The sequence below is a fragment of the Rattus norvegicus genome, chromosome 5, assembly GCF_021556685.1.
Source record: "Rattus norvegicus strain SHRSP/BbbUtx chromosome 5, alternate assembly SHRSP_T2T, whole genome shotgun sequence".
NCBI classification, from domain to species: Eukaryota; Metazoa; Chordata; class Mammalia; order Rodentia; family Muridae; genus Rattus; species Rattus norvegicus.
In genome coordinates, this window is record NC_141538.1 from 63,120,876 (window position 1) to 63,139,661 (window position 18,786).

An 18,786-nucleotide genomic window follows, 5' to 3' on the forward strand; every position below is an offset into this window, starting at 1 on the left:
TTCTCCTTGCGATTAAAATTCCTCCTCCAGATACCGTAAAAGGTGTTGGTGTTTCTTTCATTTTTTTATTATTATTTTTAAAAGTTCTCAGCGGGTGGAGACACAGTTCAGTTGCTAACAACGTGCTTGCCTAACACGCACGAGGCCCGGTTCAGGCTCCTCCAGTCATCTGGGCCTGATGGTGCTTGTCTGTAGTTCAGCACTCCGGAGGCGGAGGCCGGTGGTCAGGCGTTTCAAGTTCATCCTCATCTCCGTAGGGCTGCTTAGGTTAGTAAAGCCTTGTCTCAAGAGAAAAAAGACATTTTAAGAGCCCCATTTCCTCTACAAACTGTCCTGTCAACACCGCGTGTCCATCCAGAATTATAGCAAAGCTCATGAGTGACAGTTAAAAGATGGGCCTTGGTGGTCGGCACTGTGTAGAGAATCCATAATCATGGTGTTAGATCCTAAATGCCTTCCTATATGTGCATGAATGCTGCTATATGCACATACACAACAGCCTCAAAGCAAATACATAAAAATTTATTTAATATATCACATTAGAGTCAAACAAAATGTGTCTGGGCATGGGAGATGACACTGGGTAAATCTATAGTTACAAGTTTGGCAGCGAGCCTCTTGGTACTGTGAGAGGACGAATGGTGAGAGGAGTGTGAACGTCCCTGAGGAGGCTGAGTTTCAGGGTGAGGACGGCTGCTAAGGCTGTGGTGGAGGAAGCACCCTGGAGGTGGGTGCAGACTTGTGAGGATGGATGCCGCTATCTGCAAACAGCCCGCTGTTCTGACAGACTGCAAAAGCTGGGCATGGAGTAGGCTAAGACAGGAGGATTGCTCTGAGTCTGAAGCCAGCCCGAGCTGTTTTCATGAGATCCTGTCTCATGAAAATTTCCCTCCTGTCTCTGAGCCATTGGAGCCCTTCTTATCAGAATTTACATTATTTTTAGCTTGTAAGTTATTACATTTGTGTTAGTCCCTACCTCGGTAATTAATCACCATTTATGATGATTATTATAATTATAACTAATAACTAACCAGCATTAACCCTTACTAGCTTCTCTGCTTATCTCTGCTCTCTCTTTCTACCCTGCTGCATGATCTGAGTGTAATAATAAAGTCTTAAAATTCCACTTGTGGCTCTTTATCATCATCATCACCACCACCACCACCATCACCATCATCATCATCATGATCATCACCACCACCACCATCATGATCACCATTATCATCACTACCACCATGATCACCATCGCCACCACCATTACCACTACCATCACCATCATCATCATGATCACCATCATCATCACCACCACCATCATCACCATCATTATCATCATGATCACCACCACCATCACCATCATCATCACCACCACCACCACCATCATCATCATTACTTTTATCTCTTTTACTGTCCAGTTATTGTCCCCCTCCCAGTCCGCCCTCTTCTCATCCCTTTTCCCCCATCTCCAAGAGGATGCTCCCCGAGGCTGCCCCACTCCATGGGGCCTTGAGTCTCTCAAGGGTTAGGTGCATCTTCTCTCACTGAGGCCAGACCAGGCAGTTCTCCACTGTATATGTATCAGGACCTCAGACCAGCTCCTGTAACCTGTCTGGTTGGTGGCTCAGTGTCTAAGAGATCTCAGGGATCAGTGTTAGTTGAGGCTGCTGGTCTTCCTATGGGGTTGCCCTCCTCCTCAGCTTCTTCCAGCTTTTCCCTAATTCAGCCTCAGGGGACCCCAACTTCAATCCTATGGTTGGGTGTAAGTATCTGCGTCTGTCTCAGTCAGCTGCTTGTTGGGCCTCTTGAGGACAGCCATGCTAGGCTCGCTTCTGTAAGTACACCATAGTATCAGTAATAGTGTCAGGCCTTGGAGCCTCCCCTTGAGCTGGATCCCAATTTGGGCCTGTCATTGGACTGCCTTTCCCTCAGCCTCTTCTCCATTTTTGTCCCTGCAGTTCTTTTAGACAGAAACAATTTTGGGCCAGAGTTTTTGATTGTGGGATGGGAACCCCATCCCTCCACTTGATGCCCTGTTTATCTACTGGAGGTGGGCTCTACAAGTTCCCTCTCCCCACTGTAGGGCAATTATCTAAGGCTCTTCCCTGTGAGTCCTGAGAGTCTCTTATTCCCAGGTCTCTGGGACATTCTAGAGGTTCCCCAGCTCCTACCTCCCAAGGTGGTCTGTTTCCATTCTTTCTGCTGGTCCTCAGGGCTTCAGCCCTATTCTCATTCTCTTTGTCTCTCTGTCTCACTGTCTCTGTCTCTCTGTCTCTATCTCCCCAACACACACACAAACTATCTGGTCATGTTCTCCCTTTCCCTTCCCTGTCTCCTCTCCCCCCAGATCCCTCCCTCCCTCTACCCTCAGTGATTGCTTTCTTCTCCCTCCCAAGTAGGATTGAAACATCCTCATTTGGGCCCTTTGACTTACAAATCTTTCTTGAGTTCTGTGGATTGTATCCTGTGTATTCTGTACTTTTTTGGCTAATATCCACTTGTCAGTGAGTATATACCATGCATATCATTTTAGGTCTGAGTTACCTCACTCAGGATATTTTCTAGTTCCATCCATTCGCCTGCAAAACTTATGATGTCCTAGTTCTCAATTGCTGAGTAGTACTCCATTGTGTAAATGAACCATATTCTCTGTATCCATTCTTCTGTTGTGGGACATCTGGGCTGTTTCCAGCTTCTGGCTACCACAGATAAGGCCGCTATGAACATAGTAGAACATGTGCCCCTGTGGTATGGTGGGGCATCTTTTGGGTATATGCCCAAGAGTGGTATAGCTGGGTCTTCAGATAGATGTATTTCCAGTCTAACTTTTCTTTCTTTCTTTCTTTCTTTCTTTCTTTCTTTCTTTCTTTCTTTCTTTCTTTCTTTCTTTCTTGTGGTTTTTTCTCTCTCCCCCTCTCTCCCTGGTTATTTTATTTATTTACACTTCAAATGTTATCCCCCTTCCCAGTCTCCCCTCCCCCTTATTCCCCCCCCTGCCTCTATGAGGATGTTCCCTCACCTGCCCACCCAAACCTGCCTCAGCACCCTAGCATTCCCTTATGCTGGGTAATCCAGCCTCCACAGGACCAAGGGGCTCCCCTACCAATGATGCCAGATAAGGCCATCCTCTACTGGAGTCAAGGGTCTTTCTGTGTGTACTCTTTGGTTGGTAGTTTACTCCCTGGGAGCTTTGGGGGAGTCAAGTTGGTTGATAATGTTGTTCTTCCTATGGGGTTGCAAACCCCTTCAGCTCCTTCAGTCCTTGCCCTAACTCCTCCATTGGGGTCCCCACACTCAGTCTGATGTTTGGCTGCGTGCGTCCACATCTGTATTGGTCAGGTTCTGGCAGAGCCTCTCAGGGGACAGCTATACCAGGCTCCTGTCAGCAAGCACTTCTTGTCATCAGCAATAGTGACTGTGTTTGGTGTCTGAAGATGAGATGGATTCCCAGGTGGGGCAGTCTCTGGACGGCCTTTCCTTCAGTCTCTACTCATTATTCTCCTGACAGGAGGAATTCTGGATTATTATTTTTTAGGTGGGTGGTGGTGCCATCCCTCAACTGGGAGCCGTGCCTATCCACTGGATAAGGTCTCCAGGTTCTCTCTCCCCTTTGTTGGGTATTTTAGCTAATGTCCTCCCTGTTGGGTCCTGGGAACTTCTTGGGTCCCTGGCATCTGGGACTTTCTAGTGGCTACTCCTAGTTCCTCCCCGACTGCTACCCACCTCCTTTCAAATTCCTGACTCTCTGTATTTCTCCCCTATCTCCTCCCATATCTGAACCAGCCTCCTTTATCCCTCTCCCTCCTCTCTCCCTCCCAGATCCCTCTCTCCCTCTACTTCCTGGCATTATTTTCTTTCCCCTTCAGAGTAGGACTAGAGCATCCACATTTTGGTGTGGTCTACCTTCTTCTTGGTTTCATATGGTTTGTGAGTTGTATTGTGGGTATTCAGAGCTTTTTTTTTGGGGGGGGGCTAACATCCACTTATCAATGAGTGCATACCATGTGTGTTCTTCTGTGACTTGGTTACCTCACTCAGGATATTTTCTAGATCCATCCATTTGCCTGCAAAGTCATTGTTAATATCTGAGTAGCACTCCATTGTGTAGATGTACCACATTTTCTGTATCCATTCCTCTGTTGAAGGACATCTGGGTTCTTTCCAGCTTCTGGCTATTATAAATAAGGCTGCTATGAACATAGTGGAGCACGTGTCTTTGTTATATGTTGGAGCATCTTTTGGGTATATGCCCAAGACAGGTATAGCTGGATACTTAGGTAGAACTATTTCCAATTTTCTGAGGAACTACCTGAGTTTTTGATCTTATCCATTCTGATTGGTGTAAGGTGAAATCTCAGGGTTGTTTTGATTTGCATTTCCCTGATGTCTAAGGACTTTGAACATTTCTTTGAGTGCTTCTCAGACATTCGAGAGCCCTCTGTTGTGAATTCTGTTTAGCTCTATACCCCATTTTTAAAATTGGGTTGTTTGGTTTTTTTGGAGATTAGCTTCTTGAGTTCTTTATATATTTTGGATATTAGCCCTCTATCAGAGGCAGGGTTAGTGAAGATTTTTTTTCCCCCAATCTGTAGTTTGCAGATCACACTTGTAAATTGATTATATTTTTATTCTTTGAGAATTTCACACATGCATACAATGTATTTCCCTCCACTCCTCCCCTAACTCCTCCCATATCTACCCCACTCCCATTTCTTTTTTTTTTTCTTTTTCTTTTTTCTTTTTTCTGTTTTTCGGAGCTGGCCCACTCCCATTTCTTAAAAAAGATATAAAACTAGATTCCTAAGAAGGCTTCCAGTCTTTTGTTTGATTTATAATTCTCTTCATTGCTGGTAACAGTTCACTGGGCTGTCTTCTACACGGGACGGGCTGCTTCCTGATGCACGGAGGAGCCGGTCTGTCTGGTTTTGCTCATCTCTGCATTTTTCTCTTAGTTCTTTTGGAAACAATTCAGGAGAATTCTTTTTACAACATGACTGCTTCTGTGGTTGTTTTTGTTTTTGTGGTAATTTTTTGTTGTGTTTTGAGACAGTCCCACAGTGTAGGCTGTGATCTCTCTATATAGACAGGCCAGACTGGCCTTGAACTCACAGGCCTCCAACTCGTCCCTGCCTCCCCAGTGCTGGGGTCATAGTTACAGGTGCACACTATGCCAGGCCTCTATCTCACTTTTGAGACAGTGTCTCTCAGCTGAAGTGCTTCTGCGAGACCGGCTGGATCCATTCACCTGTTCCCATCCCCCCAGGGCTGGGGTTACAGATGCACACCATCAATCTGGCTTTTACAAGGGTCCTGGGGAGCTGAACGTGGTTCCCCACACTTGTTTAGCAAGCACTTTACCCACTAAGCTGTCTTCCCAATTCAGAGACTACTTCTCGAAGCTAAATTTTTAAGTTTTTATTTCATATGTTTAGGTGGTTTTTTTTCTTGCCTGACTGTATAACTGTGCACCACACTCAGGTCTGGTGTCCACTGAGACCAGAAGAGGGCATGGGACACCTTGGGACTGGGTTAGAGACTGCCATGACTGTCAGGTGGGTGCTGGGAATCAAATTTGAGTTCTCTGGCAGAGCAGCCAGAACCCTTAGCCATTAAGTCATCTCTCCAACTTCCCGGAAACGACTGTTTGTGAATTTCATCAAAGGGATGGGGAAGCAGATAGGAGGGACAGACAGTGGGGGACGGGAGTCGGACAATGACAGTGACACAAAAAGAATCAAGGGAGGGGGGGTTGGGGATTTAGTTCAGCGGTAGAGCGCTTGCCTAGCAAGCGCAAGGCCCTGGGTTCGGTCCTCAGCTCCGGAAAAAAAAGAAAGAAAAAAAAAATCAAGGGAGGACGAGACACTAGGTGACACATAGGGGCACTACTGCTGTGTCCTCAGTGGGTGGAGCACACTTATACTCAGAAGACCAGCAATGAGATGATGGGCCTCTAACAGACTTGAAGAATGCAAGCGTAGGGGCCAAAGAGACTACAGCTCAGCAGTCAGGAGCACCGGGTGCTCTTGCAAGGACCCAGACTTGGTTCCCAGCCCCACGTGGTAGCTCACAGCCATCTGTAACTCCAGTTCCAGGGGATCAGATCCCCTCTTGGACTCCATGTGCACTGCACAGAGACGAGGCGTATGCATACACACAGGTAAACATTCAAGCGTACGAGATAAAAAGAAATATTAAAAAAAAAAAGATGCACAATCCCAAAACAGACTAAAAACTGTCTACAGAAGTAGCTTCAGGGTGTGTCTAAGCTTTAGGATCTGGAATGAAAAGAAATTGCTAGAGATTTTTTTTTTTTCAAGAGAATGCTTTAATAATCTCCAGGCCAGCGACGGACACTGTCTGTAATCCCGGAGCTTGGAAGACTGAGGCAGGAGAGTTGCCTCAGTTTAACCCAGCCTGGGCTATATAATAAGTACCTGTCACGGTTATATAGTCAAACACTGTCTAAAATAAGACAAAACAAACAGTGTCTTTGACATACTTGGTATGAATCAAATGCTAGAGGTGAAATCCACAGGTCTGAATTTTATACGACACCCCCTTTGACCCTCAACCAAGTACTTTTGTCCTAGGCTTGACCCTCCTGTGGCATAACTGTTACATTGCCTACATTTTTTTTTCCCTGCACATCTTCCTGGTACTCCAGCTTTGCTTCCGCTCTTGGCCTCCGGTGCCAATGCAAATAGGGAGGCCTATTGGGTTACCAAGACAACCAAAGCACAGGAAACCATAAAGGTTCCCACCCCCACAGGCATCAAGCCCAATGACCGAGCTGCTTGCTTTTTTTTTTTTTTTTTAAGAGACTAAGCCATGCCTCCTACACCTTATCTCCGTAAGTCCAGAGGCTAGAAGGTACCGCAGCCCTCACCACACCCTGCCTTCCTCAGGTGGTGGGACTTAACTGGTTTGGTGAAGGACGGTGATGGATTTCATTGGACCTTGGGTCTTGAACATTTTTTCAGCGCCCCCCGCCCCAGATGTCTTCATAATTTGCTTTGGACACAAGAGTTAACTTCCTACTTCTGATACACAGAGAAGCTAAGGCTCAGCCAGCAAAGAATAGTTGGCAGATAATAAAATGTGACTTCCGTTTACGTATCATTATCAGAGCCAGTCATTTAAGCTCAGGTTCTTTCAAAGCCTCGAGTAAATGAAAATCTGCTTGCGCTTAAATACTTGAAAATGCTGAAGTCAAGCCGGGTTTGGTAGCTCATGCGTGGAATTCCAGCTCTCACTCAGGAGGCTGAGGCAGAAGAATCATGATGTCTTCAAAACCAGTGAATCCCAGTACAGCTGGACTAGAGCAAAACCCTAGTGTGTGTAGGGGAGGGGAGAGTTGTAAGATCTGAAATGAAGAAACGAGGGTGATCCTCATGGACTGTTCATGGCAGGAGGGGGCAAGGGAGAAGAGAAGTAGTGAGGCAGACTTGACAGCTCTCTTCTGGAGAAGATGTGTGGGGTGGATTGGATTCCCTTGTTTTAGCTCCAGACAGTAGAACAAGAGAGCCGTGTGTGTGTGTGTGTGTGTGTGTGTGTGTGTGTGTGTGTGTGTACATATATATGTATGTATATATGTATGTATATGTATATGTATGTGTATGTGTATGTGTATGTGTTTGTGTATGTGTATGTGTATGTGTATGCATATGTATATGTATATGTATATGAATGACAGTGATGGGGAGGAATTTTGGCTTGCTAAGGAAGACTTTCTGAATAAGGATGCTAGGTTAACGGGGTTGGGGATTTAGCTCAGTGGTAGAGCGCTTGCCTAGGAAGCCCAAGGCCCTGGGTTCGGTCCCCAGCTCCGGAAAAAAAAAATTAAAAAAAAAAGGATGCTAGGTTAAAATGAGTAAAAATTGGGGTTGGGGATTTAGCTCAGTGGTAGAGCGCTTGCCTAGCAAGCGCAAGGCCCTGGGTTCAGTCTCCAGCTCAGAAAAAAAGAAAAAAAATGAGTAAAAATTACTAGGAAGTGATTATGTGGACCACATATGCTGGTTAGATCATGGCTTATATAGAAGTTACCATTTGCACAGGTTCAGACATTTGGAGGGCATTAAATTGTTACAAGGGGAGTCATGTAAATTTAACAAAACTCAGTCTTTTCTATTACATGACTTTTTATCAACTATTCAAATTTATTTATTTATTTATTTATTTATTTATTTATTTATTTATTTATTTATTTATTTAGACAGGGTCTCACTATGTAGCCCTGGCTGCCCTGGAATTCACTCTGTAGACCAGGCTGGCCTCCAACTCAGAGATCCCCCTGCCTCTGCCTCTGCTGAGATTATGTAGAGACTAAAGCCATGCGCTCTCACGTCCAGCTTCAATTCGAGATTTTCAAGCATTCCAGTGCAAGTAGCATTCAAATAAATTTTTTTTCTAGGTATCCCTGTCAAATTTACTCCTTGGGCCATTGAATGATAGAGCTGGAAAGATCTTTAGAGATTTCTTAAGCTTTGCCCCTGGCCGCCTGGAGGTTCAAGTGTGCCTTAGACATGCCAGAGAGGAGAGGCGTGGGAGAAAGCTCTGGGGCGTTTACCCTCGTTCCAACTGGAACAATCTTGCTTTTATTTTATTTTTTATTGTGTACTTCTGTGCATGCTGTATGGGTGTGGAAACCACAGTGGAGGTCAGAGGACAACTTTATATAGTCAGTTCTTTCCCGCCCTTTGTGGGTCTGGGGATCAAATTTAGGGAGCCAAACTTGCATCTCACCGTGCCTATTAGTTTTACAAATTAGATTTTTTTCAAGACTTTTTTTTTTCCAAAAAGGGGGGGGGGCTGTTAAAATACAAGTCAAAGCCTCTGATATTGTAATATAATTTTATTGACAAACTGAGATAGGAACAGGGACACTCTGTCTCAAAAGCCACACAACCAATAAATTTTAGAAGTGGCCTTCGAGTCTCACCATATTTTTTTTTCTTGGTGGTGCTGAGGATTGTGGGATTGTGTAGGTGATAGCTAGTCACGTGTTCTGCCACTAAACTATGTCCCCATGTCTTCAACTCTTCTAATTAGAGATTGCCTCCTTCATTTTACTAGTTTACCTTATGACTCATGAGTTTGCTGGCCACCACTGTAATCTAGAATAGCACTCCTTCTGATCTATCGTATGTTTAGCCCGTCTCCTTGCTATCCAACCTCGGTCTTGTTCTGTACTACATATGCCACTGCTATCTTTGTTTGCATGCTTTGAAGCAGCTCCTTACTCTGCTACTGTTGCAGCTCTTGAAACATTGCCTCACCTGGGAGTACTTTGCTTCCCATACCCACTGTACATTGTGTCCCTGTCATGCACCCATGCAATTCACAGTAATAGAAATAACAATACAATGTAACAAAACTATCTACTGTCTATAGTGAGGCAGAATAGAAAGGGAAGGAAGAGCAGTCAATGCTCTTAACCACTGAGCCATCTCTCCAGCCCTCTTTAAAAAGTTTTAAAGTCACATGAATTTGTTTAGAGTGTGTGAGTGTGTGTGTGTGTGTGTGTGTGTGTGTGTGTGTGTGTCTTATGTGTGCAGGCATTCGTGTGCATTCTCAAGTCACAGCACATGTGGAGGTCAGAAGACAACTTGGAGGAGTCAGTTCTTTCCTTTTATCATGTGGGTTCCAGGATCAAACTCATGGTGTCAGGCTTAGAGACAAGTGTCTTTACACACTAAGCCATCTTACCAGCCAAAATTTAATTTTAAATTGGCAATGAATCAAGCTTAAGGTCTCTATCTGATCTGGGCCTCAGTCTTTTCCCCCAGACATTTTCTGGTCATCTCAAACAAAAGTGTTACCTTTGTTTACAGTGCAGATGGCCTACCTTCCTCTAACCCTGAGAACTAGAATTTGTCTTATCAATTGTAATACTGACAGGTACCCCCCACCCAGGAAGCACCCCTTGATGTCATTTATGTTTCTCAATGACCCATGGGAGATGTTAACTTCAAACCTCACCAATACCCTATATACGACTGTTGTAGGAAATAGTGCTTGACCCAGCACAGCCTGTACCTATTTGAACAGCTCTGTCTTACCTTTCTACGTTCTCTTCTTTCCTCTTAACCCTCTGATTAAATCAATATTGAAATATCTTTATTAAGGCCAGGCATGGTGTTGCATGCAGATATCTAAATTTGAGGCCATCCTGGTCTAGAGAGCAAGTTCCGGGACAGCCAGGACTACACAGAGAAACCTTCATCAATATCTATATGTAGCTATGGACATTTCAATATAGACATTGATATTTGATGCTTATATTCATGTAGATGTAGATATAGATTGGTTATAGATAGATATAGATATAGATACAGATATCTACCCCCAGCTCTACTATTAGCTGGTCCTGAGCTTTCTGTCTGCATTGAAGCCACACATCCCAGTTTGCCCTGAGTCCAGGCCCCTCAGCATCAAGTGTAACTCCTTAGGCTGTTGAAGGAGGCAGTGGGGTCCTGTGCTTCCTGACTGTCCCCCTAAACACTGACATATAGGAATTCATTTTACTTTAGGATCACGTAGTATTTCCCTTTTTTTTTTTTTTTTTTTTTTCGGAGCTGGGGACCAAACCCAGGGCCTTGCGCTTGCTAGACAAGTGCTCTACCACTGAGCTAAATCCCAACCCCACGTAGTATTTCTTAGTATTGAAAATGATCTTTTATACAATATAGTCTGATGACTGTTTCCTCTACCTCGTCTCCTACTTAGCATTCTTTAGGATGCTGCTTGTTGGCTGAGTGTGAGCCCAAATTCGTCCTGGTATGAGTCATCAATGGGCTGTGTAGTAGTGATATTAACTAGGGCAGGCCTCACACATGCTAGACAAGTACTTTATCACTGACCTCTAACCCCAGAGCCATGTGTGCAATGTGCAGTTTTTGTTAACATGATAGGAAGATAGGACATGGGCCAGATCTGATGGTACATGACCGTGATCCCAGAATGCAAAGGGCAGAGGCAGCCTGATCTAAGTAAGGAGGCCAGCAAAGGCTTACCTAGCAAGACCTTGCCTTAACCCCCAACCGAGCAAATGAATATCATGGCTTGTAAAAGGCTGCATACCAACATGTATAAATAACCCTACTTATGTCAAACATACATCATTTCAAAACACAAGAATGAGGCATAAAATTATCTGGAAGAAAACACATTAAACCGAATACAGATATTAATTCTGAAGAGAGAAAATGTGTGTGCATGTGGTGGGGGCAGATACTAGATGGAGATTTGGAGAGTATTTTATTAGTGTTACTGTGTGTAAGGTGGCCCATGTTATTTACAGGGGACGGTTGTATGCCAGAGTGCCATGTGGAGTTGGTTTCAGGAATGGCACTTGGGTGGCCAGTCTCACAGGGTGAACCTGCTGGGCATCTCTCAGGGCCCTCAGGTCATTGTCTTTCCAGACTACAAGTTGAACCCAGTGCCTGGCAAGCACTCCACTTTTGAGCCATGTCTTCAGCCCTAAAGTATTCATGATACTATCCTAAAGCATGAAGGAGAGGACCCAAGGAACCAGGCATAGAACTGACGGGGAGGCTGGACAGCAGGACTACTTAGTGGCCTGCCAGGCTCCTGCCACTGTTGACTTTCACCTCGATCCTTCCATCATAGGGAAACCTGAAATGCCAGTGGGTAATTTGGTCAGATGCCACCCTTGTGGGAGGGCTGGCAAGTGGTGAAGATGTGCTGCTTTTACGGAGTTCCCAGCACCCACATCTGGCAGCTGTGACCAGCTGCTCACATTTGTCTGTAGCTCCAGCTCCAGTTCCAGGGGATCCAACACCCTCTTCAAGCATCTGTGGGCACCAGCACACACATACTCACCACCCACCCATAAATAAAAATACTAGATGTTTTTAAAAGCAGCTAACTGAAGGGAGGAACCCCAGGGAGTCCCCATGTTCCTATGGCGGGAGATAGCTGAGGATTTTATTCTTCCAAGAAGGTTAGTACATAGAAGGTGGAGACTTCCGGGGAGGGCACAGAAAGGTGGCCTGTATGTTGTGACACAAAATGGCAGGTGTGTCCAGTGCACTGAATTCCATCAGCTCCCCTTTCTAATCTCAATGCCTTGGCCCTAGGCCTTTCTATTTTAAACCTTTGTCGAGCTGAAATCCCCCTGGTGTGGTGGTAAGACCCGCTGGTGGCTGAGAGCAGCTTGGGAAGGGACAACAGGAGGAGCAGGTAGGGGAGCGAGTGGGTTTAACCTTGGTTTTTGCTTTCCTGGGTCTTCTCGGTGTCAGGCAGTCAAAGTTGGCTAAGTTACAAAGAAATCCCACGTCTATCCAGCTGTTCTAACAACTGCATGTCCAATGGCAAACCTCTCCTACCTGTGTTGTGTTGACTGTGCAGAGACAAGTCTGTCTCCTGCCTTAACATCTAGCAGGTGATTCTCTAGGAAGGTTCAGGATCCAGGGAGATTACACAGTCAACAATGCTCTGCTTGCCATAATGGAGTCTTTATTTTGGAAGCATCAACCTTCTGATGATGCCTTCCTGCCACTCACTGAAGCTTGGAGACGGTCTTTACTTTAAAAATCCCGATGTGGGGGCTGGGGATTTAGCTCAGTGGTAGAGCGCTTGCCTAGGAAGCGCAAGGCCCTGGGTTCAGTGGTAGAGCGCTTGCCTAGGAAGCGCAAGGCCCTGGGTTCGGTCCCCAGCTCCGGAAAAAAAAGAACCAAAAAAAAAAAAAATCCCGATGTGGGGTTGGGGATTTAGCTCAGTGGTAGAGTGCTTGCCTAGGAAGCGCAAGGCCCTGGGTTTGGTCCCCAGCTCCGAAAAAAAGAACCAAAAAAAAAAAAAAAAATCCCGATGTGATGGCTTAAACCGGTGGTCCCAGCAGTCTGGAAGATGAACCATGGGATCTGAGTTCAGAGCAAGCCTGGACTATGTAGGAAGTCCCAGGAAAGCCTGAACTACAGAGTGAAACTCTGTCTAAATAAGTAAGTAAATGAATAAAGTTTAGGTTAACTCATAAGAGGTTGTACGACTCCCCTGACCTATTGTGCACTGAACAGAGAATCAAAGCAACAAGCCAACCATGTTCTAATTACCTGATAAACCTTTGCCAGTGGTTTCCTTGGCCAGTCACGACTGATAACGGCAATGACTTAAAAGTAACTTTTACTGCTTCAGAATAATTTTTTAAAATATTTATTTAATATACGTATACTGTAGTTGTCTTCAGACACACCAGAAGAAGGCATCAGATCTCATTACAGATGGTTGTGAGCCACCATGTGGTTGTTGGCATTTGAACTCAGGAAGAGCAGTCAGTGCTCTTAACCACTGAGTCATCTCTCCAGTCCCAGAATGATTTTTCTAAAAACTGTATCAATACACAATTTACACTTTGCCAGTTGTGGGAGGCTTGAGGCAAAATCTCGTTCTGTCATCCAGGCTGGCCTGGAACTCACTATGTCTTGGCTGGTCTCAAACTCAGCAATCCTTCTGTCTTAGCCTCCTGTGTGCTGGGATTGCAGGGATGAGCCACCATGACCAGTACTATAAAATATGATGTGACAAACTGACAGATATGCATGCCTATGTGCCTATGTAGCCATCTAGCTCCCATAGAGGCACAGAATAGCCCTCTTCCTCCTTTTCCTTTTTCTTTTTTTTTAAATTAAAATATATATTTGGTCTTTCAAGACTTTTACTGTGTAACCCTGGCAGTCCTGGAACTCACTCTGTAGACCAGGCTGGCCTTGAACTCAGAGATTCTCTTGCCTCTGCATACTGGGATTAAAGGCCTGTGCCACCACTGTCCAGCTCTCCTGCTCTTTAGAAGATTAATTTATCTTTAATTATGTGTGCACCTGTGTGTGGGTATGAGCACGTGGGTTCAGGTTTTTATGGAGGCCTGAAGAAGGTATCATATGCCCTGGAGTGACAAGCAGTTGGGAACTGTCCAACGTGAGTGTTTGAAACTGAACTTGTGCTCTGTAAGAACAGTCCCAGCCTTCCCTTTTGTGTGTGTGATTGGATCTTGATATGTTGCCCAAACTCAGGCATTCCTCCTGCCTCAACCTTTATCATGTCTAGGACTACAGGTGTGTGCCACTGTGCCAGCTCCATACTCACCTGCAGGGTCATCCTCTTCCATTGGAACCCAGACATCGGCTCACCCCCACTCTCCTGATTTACATTCCTACGATTGTTCTTCCTGTTGTTGACCTTCATATCCAAGGAGTCACGCTGATCTAACCTGCTTTTGGCTTCTTTAACTCAGAACACTATGTTTTCATGTTTCCTCAAGGCTTTGTGAATATCAGTAGCTTCTCTTCATGTTGATGGGCAGTGTTAGATTGTGAGAATGTACTTCTCCATGATTTGTTTCTCCTCTCATCTCTCTGTGGTGGTTTGGATCATTTCCACTCTCTGGAAGCTGCTTTCGACATTTGCAGAAGAGTCTTTGTGTGTACACATTCTTGTAGAAAGTGTTGGAGGTGTTTTATTTGAAAAAGAAAAGAGGATTCCAGCACTTGGGATAGCCTAGGATAGTAAGATGCAGAAGGGCCAGCCTTGGCTATATCACATGCTTGAAAGACAGTCTAGGCTATATGAGACCCTGTTGTGTGTGTGTGTGTGTGTGTGTGTGTGTGTGTGTGTGTGTGTGTGTGTGACAGAATTATTGGTGGTACACACACATGATCCCAGCACTCAGGAGACAGAGGCAAGAGGCTCTCCACAAACTCATGGTCAACCTGGTCTGTATATCAGTTTCCAGGCCAGCCAGGGCTACATGGAGAGTCTGCTTTTCAAAAACAGAACAAAACAAACAGAATAGCTTGCTGTTCTTTTGGGGTGGCTGTGCAACCCAGTGCTTGGTAGGGTCGTCACTCTGCGCCTCAACACAGTGTTAATCAGGTTTGTCTGTTTGTTAAACGTTGTTTTAGCAAGGGACTGGACACACTGCAGGCATTGCTTCCCACATGCCTATTAACTACCAGAACCTTATACTTGAGAAACTCAAGCCTGAGTATTTCCCCCGTTATAAACATGAATGTTTAGTCCTTATTATTGACTGTTAATGGTTTTTCATTAAAATTCACTTTACATCCTGATCACAGCCCCCCTCCTCCCAGACCTATGCTCACATACTCTTCCCCTCACTGCCCCCTCTCCTGCTCCTCAGAGAAGGGGAAGCCCCATCCCTGTGGGTACCAAAGCTCCCTGACACATCAAGTCACAGCAGGATATGCCACACCTTCTCCCACTGAGGCCAGACCAGGCAGTCCAGCTCGGGGAAAGGGATCCAGTGGCAGGCAACAGAGTCAGAGACAGACCCTGCTTCAATTGTCTGGGGACCCATGAAGGCCAAACTGCACATCTGCTGAAATGTGTAGGGGCCTAGGTTCAGTCCCTGCATGCTCTTTGGTTGGTGATTCAGTCTCTGCAAGCCCCATGGACCCAGGTTGACTCCATAGGTCTTCTTGTGGTGTCCTTGACCCCTCCAGCTCGCTCAATCCTATTCCACTCTTCCACAAGATTCCCTGAGCTCTGCCTGATGTTTGGCTGTGGGTCTCTGCATCTGTTTCCATCAGATACTGGATGAAGCCTCTCAGAAGACATGCTAGATTCCTGTCTGCAAGCATAGCAGAGTCTCATTAATAGTGTCAGGGGTTGGCTCTCTCCAACTGGGATGAGTCTCAAGTTGGGCCAGTCATTGGTCAGCCATTCCCTCAATCTCTTCTCAGTCTTGATCCCTGCACATCTTGTAGGCAGGACACATTTTGGATTGAAGGTTTTGTGAGTGGAGTGGTGTCCCCTCCCTCCACTGGAACTCCCTCCTGCCTACAGGATATGGCCACTTAAGTCTCCATATCCTCAGCTGATAAGAGTCTCAGGTAGGGTCACCCCATAGACTCCCAGGAGCCTCCCCTGTCCTAGGTCTCCCGATCATCCCAGAGATGCCCCCTCCACACATTTCCACTCCCTCTATTACCACCTGTGCCCCTCACTGACCCCCATCTCTCCCTTCTCCCTCTCACACCCAGTTCCCTCCCTCCACCCACTATTTTTATCCCCACTTCTGAGTGAGATTAAAGCATCCTTCCTTGGGTCCTTTCAGCTTCTTTGGGTCTGTGGATTGTACATGACTATCCTATGGCTAATATCCACTTCTCAGTGAGTACCATGCATGTCTTCCTGGGTCTGGGTCGCCTCCCTTAGGATATTCTCTGGATCCATCCGTTTGAGTGCAAAATTCACGATATGCTTGCTTTTAATATCTGAATAGTTATTCTATTGTGTAAACGAACCACATTTGCTTCATCCATTCTTCAGGTGAGGGACGCCTGGGTTGTTTCCAGTTTCTGGCTATTATGAATAAAGCTGCTATTATCATAGGTGAGTAAGTGTCCTTGTGGTATGGTAGAACGTTTTTTGAGTATATGTCCAGGAATGGTATAGCTGGGTCTTGAGGTAGAAATATTCCCAATTTTTTGGGAAACGACCAAAGTGGTTTCCAAAGTGGTTGTGTAAGTTTGCACTCCTGCCAACAGTGGAAGGGAGTTTCTCTTGCTCCACATCCTCGCCAGCACGTGCTGTCACTTGAGTTTTTGATCTTAGCCATTCTGTGTAAGACGGAGTCACAGAGTTGTTTTGATTTGCATTTCCCCGATGACTAAGGACAGTGGACATTTTTAAAGTGTTTCTCAGCCATTAGAGATTCCTCTGTTGAGAATTCTGTTTATCTCTGTACCCCATTTTTAATTGGGTTATTTGGTTTGTTGGTGTCTCGAGTTCTTTATATGTTTTGGATATTAGTCCTTTGTTGAATTAGGGTTGGCGAAGATTTTTACCCTTTATGTAAGCCAAAAAAAAAAAAAAAAAGAAAGACATTAAGAAAGACATCAGAAGATGGAAAAATCTCCTGTGCTCATGGGTCAGTAGGATTAACATAGTAAAATGGCCATCATACCAAAAGCAATCTGCAGATTCAATGCAATGCCCATTAAAATTCCAACACAGTTTTTTTTAGAGTTTGAAAGAGCAATTCCAACTTCATATGGCAAAACAAAAAAACCCAAGATAGCTAAATCGATCCTGTGCAATAAAAGAACTTCTGGAGGTGGCACCATCCCTGATGTCAAGCTGTACTGTAGAGCAACAGTAGTAAGAACTGTATGGCACTGGCATAAAAACAGAGAGGTTGATCCATGGGATAGAATCGAAGACCGAGGAATAAACCCACACACCTATGGACACTTGATTTTTGACAAAGAAGTCAAAACCATACAATGGAAAAAGGAAAGCATCTTCAACAAAGGGTGCTGTACTAACTGGATGTCATCAGGTAGAATATTTATCACCCCGCACAAAACTCAAGTCCAAGTGGATCAGAGACCTCAACATAAAACCGGATACAGCAATCTACACTAATCTATTAGAAGAGAAAGTGGGGGCTGCTTTGAACATTTTAGTACAGGAGACACCAACAGCTTAGACACTGAGATCAACAATTAATAAATGGGACCTCATGAAGCTGTAAAGCTTCTGTAAAATATCTTTAATCCCAGCACTCAGGAGGCAGAGGCAGGCGGATCTCTGAGTTCAAGGCCAGCCTGGTCTACAGAGTGAGTTCCAAGACAGCCAGGACTACACAGAGAAACCTTGTCTCCACCCCCCTCCCCAAAAGAATATTTCCTCAGCTTTTACTCTTTTGGGTTTTTTTTTTTTTTTTTTTGGAGACAGGGTCTCCCATGTGGTCTAGGCTAGCCCCAGAACTCACTATTCTCCTGCTTCAGCCGCCTGTGTTTTGGGATTACAGGTGTGAGCCACCTTGCCCAGCTTTAAAATTTTTTAAAAAAATTATATTTAATGGCATCTTTTGAAGAGCCAAAGTTTTAAAATTCTGAAGTCTAATTTATTGCTTCCTTTGGCTAATTATTAAGCTTACTTATTTTTTTCTGACCCAAACAAAGTATGACACATCTTTAGCCCTTTTAACCCAAGAATTTTAAAAGCACACTTTGCTGACTTCTTCTATTTATGTCTTATTTTTGTTTGGTTTGCTTCATGGGGAGGGAGGAAACAAGTTCATTGCTGTTGACGTCAGCTTTTCCTCACACCCTCAGGCAGCCTTTTCTTTGTGGAGTCAGACTGTAAAACCGAACCCTTTGTTGTGCGGCTTTTTCTGGGGGCTATGTGGACAAACATTTGTTCCTCCCGGAGAAGACCGGAGAAACGATTCCACACAGGTGCAGCTAGATAAACAGCTAGAGAATTTCCTGGGGTTGCGTGGAGTCTAGGTGAGGGGTTAGTTACAGGACTGCAGGTGTCACTCAGGTGAGTCAGAGTCCCACATTATCAAAAGCTCTACCTCAATGACTCCTGTCAACTGCACCTTGCCAGCGACTCATGCATGCTGAGAGTGTCCTCTCCGAAGCAGTTGTCACCATAAGCTCAGGGAGGGGCCTCTGGAATCTTAAGGTTAAGCACTTTGTAAGCCTTGAAAGTCCCCAGACTTCCGAGTCTCAGGAGGCTGCCCCTTCCCTCCAGGAGGAAGTGGCTAAACCACATGGCTATTCAGCTATCCTGAAATACCTTATTGGTGTAGCAACTGCAGCAGCCTGCTCACACCCAGTGAGGCAAGTCATGGTGGAAGGTATGTGTGAGGTGACGGGTGATACCGTGACTGTGAGTGAACTCACCAAGGAAGTAAGTCTGGGCACAAGGATGTAGGAAGCCAAGCACAGAGGCCTTGTGGGAGAAGCCCACACATGTCTGAGGAGGAGGAAGCGTTCGGTAGTGACAGATAAGTTGGACTTG